We start from the raw sequence: 12950 nt of genomic DNA on the forward strand, positions 1-12950 counted from the left end.
CGGAAAGTATTCAGACCCCCTTAAATTTTTCACTCTTTGTTATATTGCAGCCATTTGCTAAAATCATTTAGGTTCATTCTTCTTCCTCATGAATGTACACATAGCACCCCATACTGACAGAAAAACACAGAATTGTTGACATTGTTGCAGATTTATTAAAAAAGAAAAACTGAAATATCACATAGTCCTAAGTATTCAGACCCTTTGCTCAGTATTTAGTAGAAGCCCCCTTTTGATCTAATACAGCCAGGAGTCTTTTTGGGAAAGATGCAACAAGTCTTTCACACCTGGATTTGGGGATCCTCTGCCATTCCTCCTTGCAGATCCTCTCCAGTTCTGTCAGGTTGGATGGTAAACGTTGGTGGACAGCCATTTTTAGGTCTCTCCAGAGATGCTCAATTGGGTTTAAGTCAGGGCTCTGGCTGGGCCATTCAAGAACAGTCACGGAGTTGTTGTGAAGCCACTCCTTCGTTATTTTAGCTGTGTGCTTAGGGTCATTGTCTTGTTGGAAGGTAAACCTTCGGCCCAGTCTGAGGTCCAGAGCACTCTGGAGAAGGTTTTTGTCCAGGATATCCCTGTACTTGGCCGCATTCATCTTTCCCTCGATTGCAACCAGTCGTCCTGTCCCTGCAGCTGAAAAACACCCCCACAGCAGTGCCTGGTTTTCTCCACACATACCGCTTAGAATTAAGGCCAAAAAGTTCTATTTTGGTCTCATCAGACCAGAGAATCTTATTTCTCACCATCTTGGAGTCCTTCAGGTGTTTTTTTTAGCAAACTCCATGCGGGCTTTCATGTGTCTTACACTGAGGAGAGGCTTCCGTCGGGCCACTCTGCCATAAAGCCCCGAATGGTGGAGGGCTGCAGTGATGGTTGACTTTCTACAACTTTCTCCCATCTCCTGACTGCATCTCTGGAGCTCAGCCACAGTGATCTTTGGGTTCTTCTTTACCTCTCTCACCAAGGCTCTTCTCCCCCGATAGCTCAGTTTGGCCGGACGGCCAGCTCTAGGAAGGGTTCTGGTCGTCCCAAACGTCTTCCATTTGAGGATTATGGAGGCCACTGTGCTCTTAGGAACCTTAAGTGCAGCAGAAATCTTTTTGTAACCTTGGCCAGATCTGTGCCTTGCCACAATTCTGTCTCTGAGCTCTTCAGGCAGTTCCTTTGACCTCATGATTCTCATTTGCTCTGACATGCATTGTGATCTGGAAGGTCTTATATAGACAGGTGTGTGGCTTTCCTAATCAAGTCCAATCAGTATAATCAAACACAGCTGGACTCGAAGGTGTAGAACCATCTCAAGGATGATCAGAAGAAATGGAAAGCACCGGAGTTAAATATATGAGTGTCACAGCAAAGGGTCTGAATACTTAGGACCATGTGATATTTCAGTTTTTCTTTTTTAATAAATCTGCAACAATGTCAACAATTCTGTGTTTTTCTGTCAGTATGGGGTGCTATGTGTACATTCATGAGGAAGAAGAATGAACTTAAATGATTTTAGCAAATGGCTGCAATATAACAAAGAGTGAAAAATTTAAGGGGGTCTGAATACTTTCCGTACCCACTGTATATATATATATATATATTTTTTTCTACTGGTAATCCTGCCAGTGACACATTTCCTGTCCTAGGGTGACGACGCTCACTCACCATGCTGTGTTTATGGAGTGGCAGCGTATTCTAGGATTGTCCTACAGAGAACACCTTCCCCCTCCTTATCTGAATAAAGACTTGTTTACACCTGTGTTGCCAAAATTTGCGGTGGATCACTTTTCGGAGGGCAGTTGACAGGCGTCAGGGAGGCGATTTGTCACCTTCTGGGTGCCTGTTTTTAACTTTGGAAAGCCTGCAGCACCTTGCCGCAACTAAAAGCATTTTGTTTTGCAGCTCTACTGCCCATCCAATGCAAAATGGGGTATAGTTTTTGCATGTGTATTACACCGTGCAGCCGCCATATTGGCCTAAAGTTGTAAAGTTCCAGTTAAAAAAAAAAAAAAAAAAAAAAGGCCCCTAGCGGTTTAAGTCATAATGTCCTAGTATGCACCACATACTAGGACATTATGACTCTTGCCTTTTAAATTAAGCCCTCAACAGCACACTGTCACCACTGTCATTGCTTCCATCTTCACCTGGTCTTCCTTGTGAGTTTGTGGGCTCTGTTTGAATGGCCGGGCCGCAATGGCCTCATGGTCGAGGCACAGTTTTCTCAACAGCCTCCCCCCTAGCCTTTCATGGGAGGAGGTAGTCCACAGAAGAAAATTAGGTGGCACTACAGGGTGCAGGTGAGGTAATGGCAGGATCAACAGGAATCTTTTTTGCACTGATATAACAAAACGCATTCAATTATATATTTGGGGGCCCATTCAGACCTTTGTTCTACAGCAACTGCAGTGCATGGTAGTGTGCACACCACAGGACATTGCAGTTCTGTTTATTGTAAAGGGCACTCCTAATGCTCGACAATGCACAACAATGTGCATAACCCAGTGTTTCTCAACTCCGGTCCTCAGGGCACACTAACAGGCCAGGTTTGCAAGATATCTGAAATGCATCACAGGTGATATCATTTGCTGCTCAGTGATTGCAGTATTCTAGTCTGCATCTCCCAAGGTAATAACCTAAAATCTGGCCTGTTAGTGGGCCCTGAGGACCGGAGTTGAGAAACACTGGCATAACCTACTTACTATTTTCCCAATATAAGGTAACAGGATCATGGTTTCTTATGGCACTTTTCCACTGCAAGTACTGGCTTGGCTCCACTCGGCCCTGTTTGACTCGTTTTGGTTTGCCCCTGCATGGTACCGCATGGTACGGGGTTGGAACGGTTCCGTACGGTTTGCTTTTCCACTAAAGTAGTAAGTGGGTGGGATAACAAAGATTCTCTGACAAATCAGGCTGCATGCAAAGGATTGTGGGATATGATACCGGTACGGCCCTCTTGGAACCACAACCGAGGTGGTACTGTTTAAGCGAGCTGTACCGTTCGGCTCCATGTAGTGGAAAAGGAAAAGCTCCGCCGTACCGAACCATACCGAACCATTCCAACACCGTACCATGCAGTGGAAAAGCGCAAAAGCGAGCCAAACCGTTCGGTTCCATCTAGTGGAAAAGCGCCATTAGTATTTAGAATGGTACAGGTATATCCCATTAGGCCAAACAATGTTAGCTGAGAACCAGGGTATATTCCATGGTGATACTGTATGTGTTTATATTCAGGCGTTGCATTACATCACAAGATTGTTATTAGCATAGCTCACATCATGAGTAACATTGTCTACTCATAAGCACAAGTGCCATTCATTCTTGATGACACCCAAACCCAACTTTTCAAAGCATGACCTTTTTGGTGTACCACAGCACGTAGTAATACACTACTGTGTGTTGTGGTGTGCCGCCTTTCAAAAAAAAGTACATGCTCAGTTGTGGTTCACTAAAAGCTAAATACCAGGTCTGAATATTTTATACATGGTTACATTGATCTAACTTGGACCAATGTAAATCTGCATATACGTCTCTGGCCCATGCCCCTGAAAGCTTGAAATTTCTGTACTTGACACTGTTAGTACAGTGATCTCCACTTGCTTCCTGGTCCTTTTTCCAAGCGGCTGCCCTGCTGAATTCTGAACACAGGTGGTGGTCTGCTTGGCATGGGTGCCATTTAGAGAATGTTTTGCATTTTCTCAATGAATGCAAAGCATTCTCTGATTGGACGTGGTGGAGTGGCAGGGCTGTGATGCCAAAAATATTCAAGATTCGGAATGGGCTTTATTAAATTCATGAGACACTTTTTTGGTCATGGAGGCTTAGGGTCCTTGGTTTATCGGGTACCCAATTTCATAAGGGTCATCAGAATTATCTGTATTGGGTCATGATGCTCCGATATTGTCTGATTTTGGCCTAATGGAATGGAATTCTTCAGATACAGCAGGGCTTTAGTGAAAGTGCTTTGTTGGATTCTTGAAACCCTTCAGCGATCTGAGGCGCTGGGGAATGCCCAGTATTTATTGACAAACCACCCACTGTCTGATGGTCGAGATAATGGGGTTTGTTGCTTTGTGCTACTCTGTGGTCTCTCAGCGAGGTCTTAGGAAATGGGATTTGGGTTGGGTTATTGGTATTTGGTTCATAAGACTTTATGGCAAAACAAGGATACCTGGGTTATAAATATTTGGTTTATGAAGTGCTGAGGCAAAATTAAGTGGGATTTATCCTGGTTATGGGCCTATGCAGCCATCTATGGCTCTACAGAGTGGGCAATATTGGTTTAACAACCCTTTGCTGCCTGATGAGGCTGTGAAGATGGGTTTTATTGGTTTTATGAACCTCTGTGGTCATTCAGTGAGGTCTGAGAGAAGTTTTATTGGGTTCATAAATCTTTTTGCCCATTCAATGAGACTTTGGTTGATGGGTGTTAGGTGTATGAATGAACTGCTGGGGATTAATAGATCAGACCTTACCCCTATCATGGTCCTTTTCAGCCATTTACGGCTCTGGTGAATGGGCAGTATTGGTTTAACAGTTTTTGCTGTCCAGTGAGGCTGGAGAAAACTTGAGTTTGTTGGGTTTGTCAGCCTCTGTGGCCATTCAGTAATCCGGTTTAAGGAAATTAGATTTATTGGGTTCATAAGTCTCTTTGCCCATCTGTGGAGGCATTCAATTTATAGGCATTTATTTGGTTTATGAACTGCTGAGGCCAAAAAGAGTGGGCTTTAGTCCAATTATGGGCCTCTGCAGCTATCTAAAGCCCCGTACACACGCGTCGAAAATCTGCAGGGAATTTTCGTCAGAAGACCGATCTGCCGATTTTCAGCTTGTTAGTATGATGCTTCTGACAACCGACTCTGACTTTTCGGCCGAAAAAAATCTGGTGTGCAGGCTATAAAATTTTTGTCCGCCGTCAAAACACGGCCGATTTTCGTGCAGTCAGTACAGATTTCGACAGGGAAAAATCTAATGAGCAAGACTGGGCATGCTCAGAGATGAAAGAACACAAAGTAAACCAACACATGATATCACTTCTGAAGTAGAGTTTTGTCGGGCGAGAAAATTCGTGTGCAGTCTAGGCACATTCCAACCAACAAAACACCACTCTGGACAAAAGACGGACGACCGGTCGGCCGATAATCATTGCGTGTGTACGAGGCTTAAGGCTCTAAGAATGGAGAGTATTGGTTTCCCAAACCCCTACTGTTCAATGGGGCAGGGGAAGATGGGATTTATTGGGTTTATGAACCTCTGTGGTCATTCGGTGAGGTGTAAGGGACTAGGATTTATTGGGATTCATAGGTCTTTTTGCCCACCTAATTATGCTTGGGTTGATGGTTGTTGGGTATAAGACCTGCTGATGCCAAATAGAGTGGGCTTTATTCCAGTTATGGGCCTCTGCAGCCATCTAGGGTTCTAAAGATTAGACCGCTTGAGGCTTAGGAAAATGGTATTTATCTTTTTTTTTTTTTTTTTTTTTTTTTTGAGGTTCAACATGGTCTGAGGGAATAGGATTTATTGGCTTCCTTAAACCTTAGGCTTCCTTAAATGAGCCAAGAGAATACGTTGTTTTTTTTTGGGTTTGTGAGCTGCTGAGGACAACATGCACTATCCTGGTAACAAGCATCGAAGCCTCTGGAGAATTGGGTAATATTGGTTTAGCAACCCTTTACTGTGCCATGAGGCTGGGTACGTGGCGGTTTGTGAACCTTTTGTGGTCATTCAGTGAGCTCTGATTTAAATGGGATTTATTGGTTCATAGGTCTCTTTGCCCATCCAAGGAGGCCTGGGGTGATGGGGGTCAAATAGAGCGGGCTTTATCCCGTATATAAGCCTCTGCAGCCATGTAAAGCTGCCTTTTTTTTGTTACTTGGACTCACCCTGTCTTCCACATAACTATTTATAGAGATAAGATTTGCTAATTATAATGTACTACTATCATAACCAGGCTAAAACCTGAAGAGGCAGATGTTTCTCTTAGGGCGTACAAGTTGACAGCCTCAAAAGGACATGGTCACTTGCTTAGTTTAACCTATTTAGTAAATATGTGGAATTGTAAGTATCCAGTAAAAATTTATATGAAGTAAGGGCTCTTTCACACAGTCCGCTCCGTCGGCGGACTCCGTTTATCTCCGCGGGGGATCGATCTGCCGTTTCCCCCGCTGAGCAGGAGAATTACAGCTGTTGTCCGCACTGCGGAGACACAGCTGTCAGTTCCCCATACATCTCTATGGGGAAATCGGATGGGAACGGACCGTCGGTCCGATCCGCTGGACGGATGGAAAATAGGGTTTCCATCCGTCCAGATTTGATGGATCGGATGTCAGCGGACATGTCTCCGGTGACATCCAATGTCCCATAGGGATGCATGGGGGGACCGTTCAGATCCGCCAAAAAAAAACAGACAGGTGGATCTGAACGGTCCGTCTGCGTGAAAGGGGCCTTAAGGTTACGAAAAGTAGCAACCACCCTGTGTGCCCAACATACTGCTTAAAAATCCAACTTTCCTATTCTTACACTAGTGCCACATTTGGTACCAGTGTAACGTGAGAATTACCTACCCCGTGAGAAAAACCTACCCTCGCCACTTCCGGCCAGAAACAGCTGAGCAGCGCAGCAGTGCGCATGCTCAGAGCCCCGGATACCTAATGGAAGAACTGAGGAGCTTACTAGTGCGCATGCGCACTAGTATGAAACGATCACGGTGTACCGTGAAATAAACCTACCGACGCGGCGGTTACATAAAACAGCTGTGCAGAAATACGAGTCATCTCCGCTCCTGTGCCTGTCACTTCCCTGCTCTCGGCAAGTAAATATAAAAGCGGCTCTCGGCTCCGTGATTTGTTTTCATACACCCGCCGCCGCTTTTATATTTACTATCCGAGATCAGGGAAGTGACAGGCACAGGAGCGGAGAAGACTAGTATTTCTGCACAGCTGTTTTAATGTAACCGCTGCATTACATACGGTGCCGAGCACCGGAAGTGACGAGGGGTAGGTTTTTCTCACGGGTAGGTAATTCTCACGGAACACCGGCATCAGGATATTGGAGGCCTGGCTACAGTTGATAGTAGGTCTCGAGCATTAAGCTGCTTGTAGCTTTGTTTGCAAAGGCTGCAGACTTTGGGGGGGGGCGCGCATGTCTGGGAGCTCCAGAAATTCTCCCCAGAATAGTTACATGACTAATAATGGCACCCCCAAAATTACAAATTTCTTCCGGCATCTTTTTGATCAGGGGTCTCCAAACTTTCTAAACGAGGGGCCAGCTTACTGTCCTTCTGTAGGAGTAGACCATGCCCGTGTCATTGGAAGTAAAGCATGCCCCGTCATTGCTATCAGCGGCAGAAATATATTTCCCCCTGTCATTGCTATCAGCGGCAGGAATAGTCCCGTTCCCCCCCCCCCCCCCTGTCATTGCTATCAGCGGTAGGAATTGTAACCCCCCCCCCCCCCACGTCATTGCTATCAGCGGCAGGAGTAGTCCGCCCCCCCCCCCCCCCCGGTCATTGCTATCAACGGCAGGAGTAGTTCCCCTGTCATTGCTCTATACTGTGAGAACTGAGGTTCGTTATTTTGGGTAAATGTTATTTGGGACTAGAGTTCCTCTTTTACACGACAGTGTCATCAAGGGGAACCCCTGACCCCCTTTAAGCAGGGTTTCTCAACCTGGATTCCATGGAACCCTAGGGTTCTTCCAGAGGTTGCTAAGTGGGTTCCTTGAGCAAGTTCCCACTGACGAGATATATATATAATTTTTTTTTAAGCTATCTTAAGGGGCTAATTTTTTCCAATATCCACAAGTGTAAGGATCATTCTTCTGACTGACCATCACACTAATGTATCATGATTTGTAGATCTGGCCATTTTTAGCAAGGGTTCCCTGAGAAGTTATTCAATAGTTTTTCTTTTGATAAGGTTGAAAAAGGCTGCCTTGTACTCCTTTTTACCTGTCCTTCCTCATTCTCTTTACTTTTTTCTGGTGCCAAAATTGGATTTGTTGGCATCCCCGGAAGAGTGGTGGCATCACCCACTCCTTGCTTTATGACGGGTTTTGGGCTAAGAATTAGGCTTTGGTACCATCACGGGAGCAGGTCACATGCTTCTCTATACCAGGGGTTTCCACACTTTTTCAACAAAGGGCCAGCTTACTGTTTTTAAGATGTTGGGGGGGGGGGGGGGAGAGAAAATGCTCTGATATCAATGGGAGTAAATAATGCCTCATCATCTGAAATAGGAGTAGTGCCCTATCATTGGTGAGGGGAATAGTGCCCCTTCATTGGTGTCAGTGGGAGGAAGAATGCCCCGTTGGTGTCAGTGGGAGGAAGAGTGCCCCAAGGGCCAGATAAAGGTAAGCAAGGGGCTGCAGTTTGGAGACCACTGCTCCTATACCAAGAAGTACCTTGCATTCTCGTTGGGTGCAGAGAAGAAAGGAACTGCAAGGGAGGGCAGGTAAGGTGAGTATATGAGGGTTAAGGAGTTCTTTGCAGGGACATTATTGCTTTCCCCTTCCTTGGAAAGGTGCCAGTGTCTGCTTTGAAATACAAACACAAGGCTGGAAGTCTGCTCCTCGTGGTGCCGTGTGATATGTTTGCCACGTGAAGGCTTTATCACTTCTGGGAATTATGCACAGCATCCTCCATATAAATGTATTAATTACCCCTGATCACGATAGACGACACTAATTCCTTAATCTGCAAGAACAAGAACAACCGGTCCACATCTGTCTGCCCTTGTGCTCGGTGATTTGGAGTAATCGTTGACTTTAATCCCTTTAACTTATGTCAGTGCCGTGTCTGAGCAAAACACAGGGAGGTTTTTCTTTCTACATTAAAGTGGAATAACCCTTTTTTTTTGTTTTTGTTCCAAAGGAAGATTTCTCTTTCGTTCATTGACGGGACACAGCTCCTGATATTCTTAACCATTGGGTTATACTGCCCGCTACAGGAGTAGGACACAAGGCAAAAAAAGTGTCTGGCTACACCTATGGACAGTCCTGGGAGGTATTCTACCTCCCTCTCTCTCTCTCTTTCTGCTATAGGTACTCCAGTTTTTTTCTGCCTAGTCCGGAGTAAGGGCCTAGTTCCTTGCCTGGGATCTCTGGTCCTGGCAACATTTTTTTTTTCTCCTGGTTTTTTCCCTGTGAGATCTACGATCAACTGCCGGACTGGGCGACAGGCTGGATAATCTAGATCCAGTGGGTCACCCCAGTCTGGCGAGCGCACGCAGACCTTAGCTCTGCGCTAGGTTGGCTGCGTCATAGTCCTTCCAGACGGAGGCTGGCCTGCGAGGTCGCATACGACTGAGTCTCAGCCCGAGTCGCAGTGTTCCTCCTGGCCGACAGCCCCCCCATTTCGATGGAAAGGAGGTTCTTTCTGGAGCGATGCCCTTCTTATTCCTGGTATGGTGAGCATCTCTGCTCCCTCTCCCCCTTGAGAGTTTTGGGGTGGTCGCAGGCCCCTCCATGGGAACGGTCAGACCCCCTGGTTCCCCTCCTTCCCGTTAGGCACCCACCTCACCTGTCCCCCCCCCCCCTCTACTAATGCTGTGTGGGTGGTCTGGTACACCTCCCGGGGTGTGGGCAGGGCGCTATGCTGGCGATGGGCAACCGGACGATCGGCTGTGTGCGGGAGGGGTTGTACATGGTGGGGGCTCCTGCCAGGGCCCCCGTCCTGCCTTTGCCTGCCCTGAGGCCTAGGGATCCCTCCTGGGTCCCATGCGGGACCATCATTTTCTTGTAGACTTTGTGCTGTAATACACGGTGGCCATGTTTGTGTAGTCTGGCGGCCATTTTCGGTGGTTTGCCATAGAAAACAGCGGCAGCCATGACAGTGGAGCCCTATGGTTGACGATTTTGGCGGTGGGAGCCCCTTATCCCCTGGTGCTGGATCCTTTCCTTTCCTGATCGCCATACGTGCAGTGCAGATTCTCCTGGTGGCTGCAGTGTCTGGTTTCTGCGGGGTGGTGAGTCTGGTGGGGTCCTCTCCCTCTCTGCTTAGGATTGATTGGGGCTCTGTGACTGGCAACCGGTGTGCTGCAAGAGCGGTGGGGGTGTCCCTTAGTAGTGTTTTACACTTTTTTTTTCACGTGCCCTGAATCCTCGGGTAGTGAGGTGGATTTCTACACTTCTGCAACTGGGCATGAAAAGGCGCTGGGGGATGCACTGATTGAATATGTGCGTGAGACCTTAAAGATGGAGGATGCAGCGGAGGCGCGGGTCCCCTTTTGGCATTTTATAAGCCATCCAGAGTGGCAAAGGTGTAACCTTACCCCCCCCCCCCCCCCCCACACACCTTTGAGTTGGCAGACCAGCTTGTCCAGGGGCTGCAGTTTATCTGTGATGCCCCTTTGAATGCAGATCTCTGTTTCGAGAGTGATCCTTCGGCGTGTCTTTTGGCCCAAATGCTGGTCTGTGGACCTGACTTCTATCTAGGCCTTCACTGATCTTCCCGTTTAAGGAGATCGCCTGTTTGGTGCTACCCTGGATGACCTCATTAAAGGTCTCACTGGGGGGGGGCAAGAGTACCCTTCTTTCACAGGCTACTAAGGGCAAGGACCCTCGTCGTAGACGTGGGCCTTTCTCGGCTCATACTTTTGTTTTTTTTTTATTATTCGTCCCTCAGGGTCGGCCGACAAGGGATCGAAGCCCTTTAGGGCCTCCTCTGGAGGATCCAAGTGAACTTGGTCTGGCAAGTCAAGAGCGGGCTTCTCCAGACCCGAGGACAAGGCCCCTTCGGCTTGAAGGTGCGCCCTCACCCGTATCTGGGTTGGGGGGGGGACGTCTTCGCTAGTTCCCAGACCCGTGGACTTCCCTGGTACAAGACAAGTGGGTCCACAAAGTCATACGGTCCGGCTACAAGATCGAGTTTCGTTCTTAGCCTCCGGAAAGGTTCTTTCCTACCAACATGTGACTGTCTCCGGTCCGCTTACATGCTTTTTACATGACCTTTTTACTTCAATAGGTGATTGTCCCAGTTCCGACTAAGGAAAGTTTTTTTCAGGGGCTTTATTCAAACCTGTTTAAAGTCCACAGAAAGGAAGGCAAGGCGCTTCCAAACCTGGACCTCAAGGTCCTGAACTGCTTGTGTGGATGCAGAAGTTCAAAATGGAGTCTGTCCGCATGCTGCTGACTTACCTGCATCAGGGGGATTTTCTTGTCTCATTTGACATCAAGGACGCGTACCTTCGCATTCCAATATGTGTCAGTCACCAGCGCTTCCTCCGCTTTGCCGTGGGAGAGAAGCATTATCCGTTTGTGGCGTTACTCTTTGGTCTAGCCTCCACTCCTCTCTTTACAAAAGTGTTGGCCCCAGTGCTAGCATTGTTACATCAGCAGGGGATCGCTGTCCTGGGTTACTTGGACGACCTTCTTCTGTGAGCAGAGTCTCCTACTGTGCTGGTGGAAAACCTGGAGATCTCCATACGAACCCTGAGGAAGTTCGGCTGGTTTCTGAATCTTCAGAAGTCTGCTCTGGTTCTGTCCACAAAGCTGGACTATCTGGGTCTGACTTTGGACTTGGCCTTAGCCAAAGTACTCCTTCCTCTGGACAAACTCTAGAAACTGCAGGCTGCAGTTCGCCTTCTGCTGTCCAGAAGATGGTTATTACTCTGGACTTGCATGCGAGTGCTGGGCCTGATGGTTTCTACCTTCGAGGCGGTCCCGTTTGCACAGTTCCTTACGCGGTCCCTGCAAGGGAGATTCTGATCAAATGGGACAAGGCTCCGCAGTCTCTGGTCAACCAAATCCAGCTGAGCCAGGTGCAAAAGGGTCTCTGATCTGATGGCTTCGTACTTCGGCAGGGCAAATCCTTCCTTCCCCTTGTATTGGACAGTGGTCACCACAGACGCCAGCCTGTCGGGGTGGGGTGAGGTGAGGCGTTCTCGATAGAAATTCTGCTCAGGGGGTCTGAACCCTGGAAGAGTCCAGACCACTGATCAATATCCTGGAGCTCTGAGCGATCAGACTGTGCCTAAAACATTGGACGGATCATCTCCAAGAGTGGAAAACTGGCAGGTGGAAAACCTCAGTCGGCAGGCGTTGGAGCAGGGGGAATGGCCTCTTTATCCGGAGGTGTTTCGATAATTGTGTCTCTGGTGGGGCACCCCCCGAGGACAAAGTAGATCTGTTGGCGTCTCGGCTCCACAGAAGGTGCAGAGGTTTGTGGCACGGAACATGGATCCTCTGACGGACGCCACGGAGCGCTGGTGGCTCCGTGGGGTCAGTATCTGATTTACGCCTTCCTAACGTCTCCTAAGACTTCTAAGCAGGATCGAGGCCGAAGTGATTCCGGTCAAATTGGTGGCCCCAGACTGGCTTCGCCGGGCTTGGTATGCCGATCTGGTGTGGCTGGTCGCCGACGTTCCTTGGAAGCTTCTTCTCAGGGAGGATCTGCTGTCCCAAGGGCAAGTCTTCCACCCTGTGTGATACTAGACATGTTCTTGTTTTACCAACTTTAAGTCCAGGACATTTATAAATGGCTTATGGATGGCAAGTGGTTACGACTCACTTTAAAGTAGAGGTTCAGCCTAAAACAAACTAACTCTAAGGCTGGGTTCACACTTATGCGAATTGGATGCGGATTTCCCCCGCATCCAATTCGCATGACAGGAAAGTGTGACCGGCTCTCAATGGAGCCGGTTCACACAGCTCTGGGGTGGGAGCGGTCCGCATTGGGAAGGGTCTTGTGTGTCTTTTGCTCCAAATCGGGTGCAAATTCAGGCAAATATTTGGACCTGAATCACACCTGAAGTGGTATACAGGGACGCACTGGACCCCCTGCTGTGAACCGCGGCCGAGCAAGTGTGAACCCAGACTCGTCCTACTCGCAGCCACATTCTAAAACAAATCTATTTAGCCCCCGTAATGCAAAAATTGCTATACATACACTATATTAAAAGTATTGGGATGCCTGCCTTTACATGCACATGAACTTTAATGGCATCCCAGTCTTAGTCCGTAGGGTTCAA

At 47.8% G+C, this 12950-nt stretch overlaps 1 protein-coding gene across 1 annotated transcript in view; it reads left to right on the plus strand.

Moving 5' to 3' along the window:
- KIF1C (kinesin family member 1C) overlaps positions 1 to 12950 on the plus strand; it is a 99421-nt gene that overhangs the window by 343 nt on the left and 86128 nt on the right. The gene's annotated exons all lie outside the window — the stretch shown is intronic.

This window comes from Pelophylax lessonae (genome assembly GCF_965119305.1).
Source record: "Pelophylax lessonae genome assembly, chromosome: 4".
NCBI lineage: Eukaryota > Metazoa > Chordata > Amphibia > Anura > Ranidae > Pelophylax > Pelophylax lessonae.